We start from the raw sequence: 13,573 nt of genomic DNA on the forward strand, positions 1-13,573 counted from the left end.
TGTGATCCTAAGCAAGTCACTTGTTCTCTCTGAACTTCACTCTCTTCATCTACAAAATAATACTCCTCCTTTTGCCTGCTTTCAGGACATGTGGTAGCTGTGAAGAAAATATGGGAAACTTTAAAGTTTAGAATGCTGCTTGTGGTGTTCTTTCTACAATTACTTTCCATCAACTCTATTTATCTTGTAAGTTAGGATTTGAATGTGTTTCTTTGCCACATTGGAAGCTCCTTGAGGGCAGGAACTGCTTTTGTCTTTTCTCTCTACCTCCAGGCTAGTGTCTGGCATAAAATAAACATTCTCTAAGAAAGATTTCTAATATCCTTTAACTCCTTCACAGCTTTGACTGGAGCTGGCTAAATGACAGATTTCTCTAAGATTGGTTTAATTCGATATTGATGAGGTGTCAACCAAGGGAGGAGGTTGGGCTCATGAGACAGCTCCCCTACCTTGTTATTTATACACATCACCAAAGCAGATTTCTTTAGTAATTATTTATTTGTGGTTTTTGAAAAAGACAATTTTAGAATATGAATTAACCTTAGACATTATCAGTGGCAATGCCCTTATTTTCAGTAATGTGGGTGTGTACACTTCCTACCTAGCCAACCCCTCAATTAATGAAATTTATTTATTTATTCATTCATTCATTCCTTTGTTTGTTTATTTATTTACATAAGGCATAAACTTGGCCTCTGAGGAAGTATTCCTAATCCTATCAACCAGGGTGTGCACAGTCATACCCTCCTTTGGAAGAGACTGAGTCCCTAATAATGCCTCACCTCCCTTTTAAGACATTGAACCACTTTGGTCCCCCTAGTTAACTCCCTATATAAGAAATAAGTGGCATGTCCAAGGTCATTCAGTTAATAGTAGAGAACCTGACCAGTTCTTTACAACATCAAGCTACTATTCCATTTTTTTTTTTGTTTCTTATATACTGCAGGACTTTTAGAAAGGAATTGAAAAGGGGTGGCTAGCACCAGCCCTGGAATCAGGAGTACCTGGGTTCAAATCCATTCTCAGATACTTAAAGATTACCTAGCTGTGTGGCCTTGAGCAAGCCACTTAACTCCATTTGCCTTGCAAAAACCTAAAAAGAAAAAAAGGAGTTGAAGAGAGTTAAGCCTTTTTGTGGAGAGGTTAATAGAAAGGAAAATCCCTTATGGAGAATGGCATGGTGGTCTAGACGACTCTCTTGAAGTCCCTGCCAGTTCTCAGATTCTGTGATTTTGTGATTTCTAACAATATAAGGGATTGCAGGACAGCTCCTTAGAGGTTCAATCAGGGCCCTCAAAGTAAGAGTGAAAGATAAAAAAAAATTAATTGTTCTAATGTGCTAATAGTATAGTCAACAAATATAAAGAGGAGACCAAAGATCAGTGTAAAAGAAATGTCACAAACACAGGTTATTGATATGTCAATGACCTTATTTATTTCATAAAAGTGGTAGGGATACAAATATAGAGGTTGTTCAGATCCTAGGGTCTTACTCGATCAAACATTGAGCATTTCAGGTGTCTATTGTGTTTTTGGGATTGTGAGCTCTTGTGACTCACATTTATAAAGTTTCATGGAAGGTACTCTATACACATCATCTCACTAATTTCTTATTATTTCTCATTTTATAGGTGAAAAAACTGGGGCTGAGAAAAGCTAAATGACTCACCTAGTGTCACACAGCTAGTGAAGTGTCTGCAGTTCAAATTTGACTTCAAGCCTTCCTCAATTCAGGTCTAATCCTCTATCTACTGTGCTACCTAGCTACCTTATAATGGTTGAATTAAATATTGAAAATTCAAAAAATGAGGGGTGTCTAGGTGGTGCAATGGATTGAGCACCGGCCCTGGAGTCAGGAGTATCTGGGTTTAAATCCGACCTTAAGACACTTAATAATTACCTAGTTGTGTGGTCTTGGGCAAGCCACTTAACACCATTGCCTTGCAAAAAAACCCAAAAAAACAAAACTAAAAACAAAAAAATTGAAAAATGTGATTTACAGTGGATAACAATCAGTTAGTAATGGCTTTTGAAATGAAAGAGAAATACATGTTTTAAGTGCTGAGTACATAGTGTTGAGCTTTGGGCTACATGCTGCTAATACAAATAGAGGACCACCACACAAACAGTGGAGGTTTCCTGTAAGGTGGGGAGAGGTTGACTGAGGACTTTCAATGGGTGGTGGTATGATTTGGAGCTGGTTGGGAAGTGATGCAATGGTTTGGTTCTGGACAAAATCTACCTGTCAAGACCTCCGGCCTTCATCAGGTTCATGGACCATTGGGATTCCAAGGGAGTTATGTATTGTTTTGTTTGATTAAATTACATTCTCTCTCCCCCAAACCTGTGGCTTAAGGATCAAAATCATAGTTACCCTCTGCCACAGAGGATCCTAAGATTCAGTTCAATGAATGCATTGAGTGTAGGAAACTGTGAAGGCAAAAACTCCGCCATCTCCGCTCTCAGGTTTGGGGGGGATGGTCGTGAACCCCAGGGGTGAGTCCCCCTCGACTGGTCAGATAGGTTGGGAAGGGCAGGGGATGTTTCAGTTCCAGCTCTGCGCCCCCAACCCCTGGCTCAGCTCTGGCTCTGGGAAGGGGGGTTCATTGGTGGCCTAAGGCAGAAGGGGCACCTTTGTAGCAGGACCGTGGGGCGGTTGCCCCGGGCACTGGTGGGCCCTCCCGGGCCTCTCGGCCCTCCTGGGCCTCCCGGCCCTCCCGGGCCTCCCCGGCCCTCCCGGGCCTCCTCGGGCCTCCCGGCCCTCTCGGCCCTCCCGGCCCTCCTCGGCCTCCCGGGCCTCCCGGGCCTCCTGGCCCGGGCTGCACCCGCGGGGGCTTCATCAGGAGGCTCCCCGGGGCTCCCCGCTGTTCCTGGCGGTGCCCCCGGGGCCTCGCCGGCGCCAAGGCCGAGGCGCGGCTGCGGGGCCTCCAGAGCGTGGGGGGCTCCTTTGTTGCGGGAGCCCCGGGGTCGGGGGGGGGGGGGGCCCGGGCCTCGCGGCGGGCTGGGAGGTGGGGGCGGGGCCCTCGTCTCGGGAGCACGCGGCCCCGAGCAGCGGCCGGGGCAGGCCGTGGCGGGAAAGCGTTGCGCCTGCGCGCTGGCGCCCCCGGGCCCGGGCGCCGCTGGGCGGCCCCCCCGCCCCCGCCCCCGCTCCCGGCCGGAGCGGCGCGGCGCGGCGCGTACGGGGCGGCGCGTGACGCGGGGACGCCGCGCGCTCGCACGTCGCCTCGGTTTGACGCACACGGCACCAAACTGTGAGTTTCGGGGGGGATCTGCTCGGCCGGCCGGCCCTCGAGCGGGGTTCGGGCCCCGGGGCTGAGGCGGCGGCGGGCCTGAGGGGGCGGAAGGACTCGGGCGGGGCCGCCCCCTGGAGCCGGGGCCCGACGCGGCGCCCCAGCCCGGGTCCCTTCCACCCCAGAGGACGCGTTTTGCCGCACAGGCTAAGATGGCGGCGGCGGCGGCCGAGGAGGCGGAGCTGGTGCGGCACAAGGAGCCCGGGGCCGGGGTTCGGGGCCGGGGTCGCGGCGGCGGCGGCGGCGGCGGCGGCGGCGGCGGCGGCGGCCGCGGAGGAGGCGGAGGTCGCGGGCGCGGGCGCGGGCGCGGGCGCGGGGGGCGGCGGAACCTGAGGTGAGCCGGGGCCGCGGCGGCGGCGGGGCGGGGCGGGGCGGGGCGGCGGCGCCGGGGCCCGGCGGGGCGGCTGCGGCCGGGCCGGGGGGCTGGCGGACCCCCGCACAAAGGCGCCGGGCCGGGCCGGGCCGGTCACATGCAGCGGCGGAGCCAGTGAGCGGCGCCGAGGGGAGGAAGGGGCCGCGGCCCGGCGGGCGCCATTGCCGAGCGCCGAGTAACGGGGCGGCGGCGGCCCCCGCCTCCAGGGCCGGCCCCGGGCCCCGCGGCGCGCACCCCCGGGACGCGCGGAGCCGGCGCGGCGCGGGGCTCCCGGAGCTCCGCCGGACGCGCGTCCCCCAACTTCGGTGGGAAAGTTTGCTCCGCGCCGCCCCGGGAGGCAGGCGGCTGGGCGCCGCAGCCCAGGCAGCCGCGGAAACTTGTCCCGTCGTCCTGGATGCCGCCGGGCCGGCGCGTCACGCGCGGGGACCGGCCGCGGGCGGCGGCGGCGGCGGCGCCGGATCCGGGTGGACCCATGAGCGTGCGTGGGAGCGAGAAGGAAGCGGGTCCGAGTAGGAATGCACGCGGAGTTCGGGAAGCCCCGGGTGGGCACGCTGCAGCCCATCACCCGGGGCCCGCGGGCATGCGGGGGCTGGGCTCCAAAGGCCGGGCTCGCTTCCTGGCCGCTGCACGGGGCCGCGAGCGTTCGGGGTTTGACAGCTGGATGCAGGCGCCCCTAAGGCCCGGCCCGAGAGGCTGCTCTGGATACATTGTTGCAGAACTCTCGCCCGCTGAAAGAGGAAACGCACAAAACCGCACCGGGGACTCCGGAGCCCCGAAGCGAAACGTGCTAGCCCTGTCCCAGGACCGAGTCCTGTTTGACACCTTCCCCAGTAGGAGAGACTTAGGCATTGGCACTCAAAAAACAATCGAAGAGCTAAGGGCTTTTGGAAATAGATAATTGTAGACTCCTCTCACATTTTAAAGATGAGAAAACCGATAACCAAACCATTCATTTACTGGGGTCCAAGTTCTCAGAACAAGTTAGTGGTCGAGAGCATCTACCAGAGCTGTCATCCTTACAGTCTTCCTGCTTGCCTTTAATACTAAAATGTGTCACCATTAATAGGCAGTTGGGAAATGTTGAACAATATAAATAGGCAGTGCAACTTCGGTAATGTTCATTTGTAGTTTTCAAGGTCAGCCGGGATTGGTTTCTGTTCCGAGTCAGACACTCCTGGATTCCTCATCGAGCTTGTCAATACTTTTTTCTCTTGAGTCTATGTTTCTGTGATTTAAAGATAAAATTTTTACTTGTAGTCAAATAATTTCTAGGGAGAGAATTACAAGAAATGATATTTGGCATGTAGTACTGGTAAATCAAGAAAATGTGACCTTAACATTTGAGTCTGTATGATCACTTTTTAAAAATGTTCAAAGCCGAAGCTCATTTATGTATAATAGATAGTTACAGAAGATTTTCATTTGTAACTCGGATTTCTCAATGTTTGACTAAATGTTTTGTTGATTTTAGAGCAGAGGACTCTTGGTGTTCACACCTGATTAGTAGAAGACCTGGATTTTTAGGTCACTGACACTGCACTTAATTCTTCCAAGCTCTAGTTGGAGATGCCATTGTCTTCAGTTTTTACCTGCTTGTGCATAAAACTTTCATCAAAGTTTTGTTCTGAAACTTCCTTGTTATGTGAAGATGAGTTCTCTTAAGTCCGTACAACAATGGCTTTATTCTTAGGGCCTTAAGGTTTGTAAAGCTCACAATTCCACAGAAGCAGCCTGGAAGAGTGTTGAGTATGAGACAGTTAGAAGAGTATTTGTTTTCTGAGGAACAGTTAGGTGCAGAGTAATAAAATTAATCGGAGGAAGCCTAAACCATCTTATTTTTAGAACCTGAAAAATAAAAGTGTTGAAGTGAATAAAATGTGCTTGTTTTAACTTGAATACTGTAGATTTTTCCTTTTCTTCAATCTTATGTTTTGTGGGTAGTTTTAAGATCTGAATATAAGTTGCAGCTAGTTAAACACTTGTGTTGGGGGAAATCCATGTAATAGAAGATTTCTAAAATATAGATTGCTCATTCTTATTTAATCAACTCAGCATCCCCTTTACCTCTAGAATCAAAAGTTCTTCCTAATTTCACTCCAATCTACCTTTTAGTCCTTACTCTATTTCTTATTTTACACGTGCAGCATGATCCTTGGGACTTTTGCACTGACAGTGACCCCTGTTCCCTTTTTGAGATCTCTTAGAATCCGAAGTTAACCAGTAGACCTTCTGCAAGGCCACCTTCTACTTGAAACCTTTTACTGTCTCCTTTCAGTTCTGGTGTTCAAATCACCTGTATACCCTGATTCTGTACTTAGGGACTCATCTAGGAGATAGTAAATTCCTGGAGGACCAGGACTGGTTGGCTTTTGTCTTTGTGCCCCCAGTGCCTACCTAGTAGTTGCCCTGGCATAGAGTGGATATTTAAAAAATGCTGATTGATACAATAGCTGTTAAAAAAATTGGATGTTAACCATCATTTTCTGTGGCATTCTTTTTTTGGGGGGGCTTCATTTAGCAAAAGCAATTAAACTTTATTTTACAAATCATTTAATTAGGATGATCTTTTTATTTATTTCACTTTTCTCAAGTTTCTATGCCCATAATTTTATCTGGTGATTTTAATTCTTAGTTTTGTAGTTTTTGGAACAGGCATATATTTTTAAACTTTAAAAATGGACAAATGCCACTTATTTAAATTGTGTATATGAACAATAAGTGAATAAAGCATTTATTAATCGCTTACTATGTGCAGAGCACTAAATATAAGAACAGCAGTTTCAATCTGGAACTTCTTTCTGTGAGAGAAGGGACCTGCTTGACTCTACCTTCCCCCTCCCCCCCCAACCCCCCTGCATGGCAGGGGCGTGTTCCAGAATAAGGATGACCCTATTGATGAAGGAAGGTGCAGGTGGAGATTGTCTTGAGGCATAATTTAGAAGTTTGCAGGGGGTGGGGGGGGTGGGATCGGGACTCTTTGGGAAGTTGATTAGCAAAATACAACAAAACATAAAGTAGATAAAGTTGGTGATTTCCTAAGGCTATATCTAGCACAGACTCCATTTCTATTTGCATTTGACCCTCCAGGTGTAAATGAGGTGGGGAAAGTTCGAGCCCAGTCTGGAGGGGATGGATATTGCAAATTGAGGAAGCACTGGAAACTCAGACCTGGGCCAGTTAAGGGCCTGAAGTCAAGCTGGGAGTAAAGTGACGAAATCCAACATTCTACCAATATTAAGCACCTGCTTTGTGCCCTGAGACCTAAGCACCTGAAATACAATGATTTAAGGCTGGAGCCTCTACCCTGGGGCTCCCAGTTTAATGGGGGAAGACTGCATGCTAATAACCCAACCTACTATAGACTTGGGTAAATAGGTATTCAATAAAAGAAAATCTTCACTAGCATTTAGGGGAATCAGAAAAAAACTTCTTTTAGTAGATTCAATTTTAGTTGAGTCTTGAAAGAAGACAAGCTAGGAGGGGGGGGTAATAAGAAGGGAAAATGTTGCAGGCATAGAGGAAATCAGAGTGAAAATGCCTGGTCTGGAGACAAAGTGACTTGTGCAAAGAGCAGTAAGGAGGCTAGTGCCACTGGATATACATCCTCCCTGGGGGCAGAAGCAGATGAGAGGAATGAGGTTTGTGAACTTTGGAAGGTAGGTGGGGGCCTGGTGGCAAAGGATTTTGAAAGTTAAACAGAAGGGTTTATATTTGAGATGATAGGTAGATACTTGAGTCTATTGAATTAAGTATGTGTGTATGTTTGTGTGTGTGTGAGAGAGAAACAGACATTTGCTTTTTTGGAAACAGTGTGTTTCTGGATGAAGGATAGACTGGAGTAGGGAGAGACTCGAGATAGGGTAACTAATGAACTTTTTAATACAACAGGAATTGTCTAGGTGTGAGGTGAGGAGGTTCTAGACTGTGAAGGTGAGCCGTGTGAGAGAGAAAGGGGTGCATCTTAACAATCAGGAGTGGGGAATCTAATCCAGGTTCTCTGACTTCAAATCTAGGATTTGTTCTAAATTATATTGGGTACCAGGTGCTAACATCTGTTTAACTTCAGGAACTGAGTCATGAGATCCAGAGCTAGATCTAATAAAAGGTGTTCCCAGGAGGTAATGATACTTTTCTTGGTTCCCTGGGATTATTGGGTAGTAGCTTGGTTGTTTAATTTACCTGGTTTTGGATCTGCCAGTTATAGATTTACTGTTTTAAATTGCTTGTTAGAAACAGAACAGTTCAACAAGAGCATTATAGTGAGGATGGGAAAAAAAGTGAGAAGGAAGGGTTATTTTTTTGGAGGGAGGGGTAGATAGGTAATGAGAATAAATGGAACTTTAATGAGATATATCTATGCATATATATCACTTTGCAAATTTTAAAGAACAGGTTTTAGCCATTAGGAAGGTAAAACTGAATTTTTTTTAGGTTGTTGATTACTTAGCATTTATTTCTCCCCTTCAGTATTTTAATCTTTCTTCGGCTATTATGATGGTCTCTGTTATCCTTCCCACTCCTTCTCAGCCATATTTGGAAATTGACTTAATGTTTTGAAGGTATTTAATGATTTGTAATTTTAGTTTTCTTGAATCTTAATCATTTTAAAAGACAACTGTATTTTGATCAAGTGCTGACTTTAGTTTGTGAAAAGATTGAAATTGGTTAGGAACCAATTTAAATCCTATGGAAATGTAGTAAAACCTAGTCAGCATCTTATCATTCTTTAAGAAGACCTGTTAACTTTATAAACAATAATAAAATGTTTTTTTGAAATGCATTTTGGAAAAAAACCTCAAGAAATGCCTCAATGTAGGTCTACTTCAATTTAGCCATTTTTGAAAAAGGTTAAATTTCTAATCTTGCCCTTGATAAGTAGCATTTCTCCCTAATATATGCAATTTTCCTATTTCATCATTCAGTGTTCTTGATTTAGGTTTTTGAAGAAAATATAGGAATCCCCAGGTGCTGACATAATTTGAGTAATCTAATCCATATTTCCTTAGTTCTTAGATAAATATATATCCTGTATAGAAATATATGAAATAAGATTGAAATAAACATGACTGATTCTCACTGATTTACTATAGTCTACTGAGATCATAAGGGGAGAGGTCCATCTCATTCATGTGTTGGTATCCCTTGGAGTGGTGGGGTAATGCATTAAAGCTTTAGTTGTTGTTTGTGTTGTGTAGGTTCCACATAAAGCTTCCTACCTAGCAGGTAATCTTGGCTAGAGAAATGATTTTCCTTACATGGCATTCCCCTGACCTGGTCATGTTTTTTCTATGTATGTGCGCTTGACATAGAGACATGCATCATCTCTATGTCTACCTTTTTATAAAAGGAAAAAAACCCACAGAAAAAACTTCTCAAGCTTTTAGACAAAATTATAGTAAAGATCAGGAGCAAATTTTTTTTTTCCGGTTTTTTGCAAGGCAATGGGGTTAAGTGGCTTGCTCAAGGCCATACAGCTAGGTAATTATTAAATGTCTGAGGTTGGATTTGAACTCAGGTACGCCTGACTCCAGGGCCAGTGCTCTATTCACTGCGCCACCTAGCTGTCCCAAGATGTCATTTTTAAAAAAATGCACATTGTTTATTCATAGGGTTATAGAAGAACTTTTGTCTTCCTTGGTGAATTGGTACTAGTCCACTGGCTAAAATGAAGGTTGTTTTACTTTACTGTAACAGTAAAGAAAGGGGGGGGAGCCCATCTAAATGAGATCTGCTATTCTCAGTGATTTGAGGCTTTCCAGTGTTATCTATTCAAAGGGTAAAATATAGCACTGAAATTTTGACAATTTGCTCATCTTAAAAAAACTTTGAGTATTTTTAAATTTTGATACATCATGAGTTTTGTTTAATCTCTTTGTCTGGTTCACAGAATCTCAGTTGGAAGAGACTTGAGAGACCATCTAGTCTAACTTGTTCCTGAACAAGAATTCCCTGTGCCACATACTAGACAAATGGTCTTTGATGAAAAATCTCTAGTGAAGGGGTGCCCACAGCCTCCAGAAATAGCCTTTCCACTGTTGGATAGTTCTAATAATTAAGAAACTCTTTACACTAAGACTAACTCTTCTGAAATAGAAGAGTTGCTTTGAATTCTGCTTTCTGGGCTGAGAAGAATTACGTCTAATCCCTTTCCCTCTTATCTTGCACACACCTATCATCTCTTACCTACTTTCCTCCTTCCTCAAATTTTCTCTTTTTCAGACAAAAATCTACACTTTCTCCAGGCATCATCCCATCATTGTGGTAATGATTCGCTGTACAGCCTTCAAATTATCAATTGCAATTCCTAAAATGTGATGCCCAGAACCACCTACAGTATTTGAGTTAGAGTCTGATGAGTGGGATTGTCACTTTGTAAATCCTTAAAATTGTGCTTCTCAATGCAGTCCAAGATTAAATTAACTTCTTTGGTTATCTACTACCTTATGCTTTTTATTTGTGATAATATGAAAACCATGAATCTATTTTATACTTGGAACTTATTAAAAATCCCTATAATTGTCTTCATTATAATATTGTTTCAAGACTGTTCTTTTTTTGTCTCTCAATATATTTTTTTTTTCTGTATTAAACGTTTCATTGACATTCCTCCCTAACATCTTAACAAAAAACAACTCTTATCTTGGAACAAAAAATAGACAAACCAAAAAAATTCATCCATTGGCCAAAGATGCAGGTATGGCTTGTTCTGTACCTGTGGTGCCTCATTTCTTTACTAAGAAGCGTGCTGTATATGCTGCATTAGTTTGCTGGTCATAGTTCTTTTGAAGATTGTTTTTTTTTTCATGACTGTGTTGAAGCCATTGATTGTATAGTTCTCATGGTTTAACTTGAGTCTTCATCATTTCTCATGCAAGTCTGCCCAGATTTTTCTGAAATTACATTTTATCATACCGTAATTTGTTTAACTTTTCCCCATTTGATGGGCAGCCTCTTTGTTTGCATATCTTTGCTATGACTAAAAGTGCTGCTGTGCACATATTTTGTTACTGTAGTTCTTTTCTTCTTTCTTTGCTCTTTTTAGGGTTTGGTCCTGGTAAGACTATCTGGGTCATAGTTTGGGCATATTTTAGTCACTTTTGGGGTATAGTTCCAAATTCCTTTTCCATAATGGCAGAAGTTGTTTACAAGTCTACCAGTAGTGCCTTCCTCTCAATATGTTCTCCATTGATTTATTTTCCTTTATTTGTCATCTTTGTTAAGCAGGTGAATAAGAGAAAGAACTTGTTCAAGAGTTATTTTAATTTGAATTTCTCTTTTAGTGATGTGGAGCATATTTTCATATACTTCTTCTTAGCTTGTATTTTTTTTTTCCCTTTACAATCTCTTATATCTTTCAATCACTCATGTTTTAGAGAATTGATTCGCTCTGCATCTTGGTTACTAGATCATTATGGACCTCTCCCATTTAACTGTTTACCTTCTAATTTAAGAACATTGATTTTTGGGCAAGAGCTTTACAGTTCCATGTAACCAAAGTTGTCCTGTTTCACTTCCATTTTTGACTCTTGCTTGGTCAATAATTTTGCCCCATCCATAATTATTATAACATGTCTGTTTTCCTGCTCCTAATTTGTTTATGGTGTGCCCTTTTATATCTTGAGTTTTATATCTATTAAGAGCTTATTGTAGTATGTGGTTGGTCTAAACCTAATTCTAATTTCCTAGCAGTTTTTGTTGAAGAGTGAGTTCTTATGCCAATGATTGTGTTCTTTACTACTGTGTTTCTTTGCTTTTGTATATTAGGTACCTAAAATGTTCCATTCCTCTATTTTTTACTATTTTGAAAAAATAAGTACCAGTTTTGATGATTACTTTTCCTGAGAGCTAATCCTGCTAGGTCTTACTTCCTACTTCTTGAGATGCTTGACCCTTTGTTGACTAAGTTATTACTAATGTTGTAATAGTACCCATTAAACAATAGAAATTTAATTAAATTCTTAAATTTTACAAGGAGAAGAAAATCAGACTATTGGCAAATACCCATTTTTTATCCTGAATTATGTCATTTTAGCAAATATTTATTGAAGATCATCTAACTATATGGGGCTCTCCTAGGGCTCAGAATCTTGAGGGATAAGGTATGCACCTGAGAAGACTTAACAAGGCAGTATAGAAATATCAGATGAATGTACCCATAGTTAGTCCTGCCAATAGGGGAGGGAGGGGAGGGGAGGGGAGGCTTCATGGAGAAAATGGAATTTTTTTTTTTTTTGTGATTCAGAAAATGTTTAATAGAACTAGACAAGGAAAGACAATATCAGTCTACATACATGGCTAGTATATATAAATTATAATAATGTAACAAACATATTCCAAAACAGTTTTCTTTATTGCTAAATTTAAACAACACTTCCAGACATAAAACATTCCTCATACTGCTATCTATAATTCTGTCCCTGCAATTCAAAGCTGCTCTCCTTCAAATTCCTAGTTGAATTTTTGAATTTAAATGTTACAAGCCTTGTAGAGATTATTACATTTTAGAAGTAAGTTTCTCTTTGCCCTTTCTATTTCTAAATGAAAAAACAAAAAAAAGGACTTGAGTGGGGTTGAGTTGTAAAACAATCAAAATTAATCCAGACTAAGCATGTCTCAAAATCATTGGCTACTTTTTTCATCTTGTGTCCATCCCTTTTGCCTGAAGATAATTTCCTCAAGGTCAGGTCTTCTGAAGCCTTGTTTAATTGTATTCTTTAGTTTGAAAGTTTTCTACATTGTTGGTAATATCTTTAAATTTTGATTTTGCTTATTTCACTTTGCATCAGTTCACACTACCCAGGATTCTAAGAAGACCTTTCTCATCCTTTTCTGTGGTGAAATATTCCATTATATTCACACATTATTTAATTCATCCATTGAGAAAATGGAATTTTAACATTTGGAGGATGCTTAGGATTTGATTAGGAAGTGAGGAGATGTCTATTTTATTTTTATTTTTTTATTTTTTTTTTTAGGTTTTTTGCAAGGCAAATGGGGTTAAGTGGCTTGCTCAAGGCCACACGACTAGGTAATTATTAAGTGTCTGAGACCAGATTTGAACCCAGGTCCTCCTGACTCCAAGGACGTTGCTCTATCCACTATGCCACCTAGCCGCCCCTGTGAAGAGATGTCTATACCCAGGAAATATTGGAATGGAGAGTGACACATCCAGAGATAAGGGTGGGATGATGGAGGAATTTGAATGCTAGGCTAAGGAAATTGCTAGGCAGTAGGAAGTTGCAGAGGATTTTTGAACAAGGAAATGAAACAAGTTGTGTTTTAGGAAGACTGGTCTAGTGGAAATTTGTAGGATGGGTTAGATTGGAAGAGAGACTGGGACATAAATAGAACTGTTTAGAACAGGTGTCAGACACAAAGCCTTCAGTACTCCTGCAACCCCTCAACATTCCTGAGTGCAGCCAGAACAAGATTAAAATATAATTGGGAAATATTTAACAATAAAAATACATAGGAATCCTCCTGTACAGTTTAGCTATCCCATTTCTGTTTGAGTTTGATACCTCTGATTTAGAAGATTAGTATTATCTTAGCTTAGATTTGGGTGAAAAAGTGGTGGGAAAAGGGATGGATGCAACTTTTTAAAAAATGAATAGGCAATAGAGCAAGCAGAAGGAAGAATTGGAGCTTGTGTCAGATGTTCTTGGAGATATGGAGACTTAGAGGGCAAGTGAAAGTTCCAAAAGATAAATTTGTTTAATGGATATTTATTAAATGTTGCTTGCATTTACAGCATATGGTATTAAAATGTTTAGCATAGGTTTATATGGCACTTTTATTATGATCTGCAAAATGTCTTCCTTATAAACAACCCTGTTAGGTAATAGGTAGTGCAAATATTGCCCCCATTTGACAGCTGGGAAACTGAAACTGCCTGGGATTTACAATCCAT

At 42.9% G+C, this 13,573-nt stretch overlaps 1 protein-coding gene across 2 annotated transcripts in view; it reads left to right on the forward strand.

Annotated features, from left to right (window-relative positions):
* The first annotated feature begins 3,200 nt into the window (after positions 1–3,200).
* ZNF644 (zinc finger protein 644) overlaps positions 3,201–13,573 on the forward strand; it is a 105,406-nt gene continuing 95,033 nt past the window's right edge. The window contains exon 1 of one of the 2 annotated variants that reach the window (XM_074221697.1): positions 3,201–3,251. The gene's annotated coding sequence lies outside the window, so the exon portion shown is untranslated. Of the gene's footprint in view, positions 3,252–3,606; positions 3,625–13,573 lie in introns of those variants that run through there. The other variant, XM_074221698.1, reaches the window with a different exon arrangement.

Source organism: Macrotis lagotis, chromosome 2 (genome assembly GCF_037893015.1).
Source record: "Macrotis lagotis isolate mMagLag1 chromosome 2, bilby.v1.9.chrom.fasta, whole genome shotgun sequence".
NCBI classification, from domain to species: domain Eukaryota; kingdom Metazoa; phylum Chordata; class Mammalia; order Peramelemorphia; family Peramelidae; genus Macrotis; species Macrotis lagotis.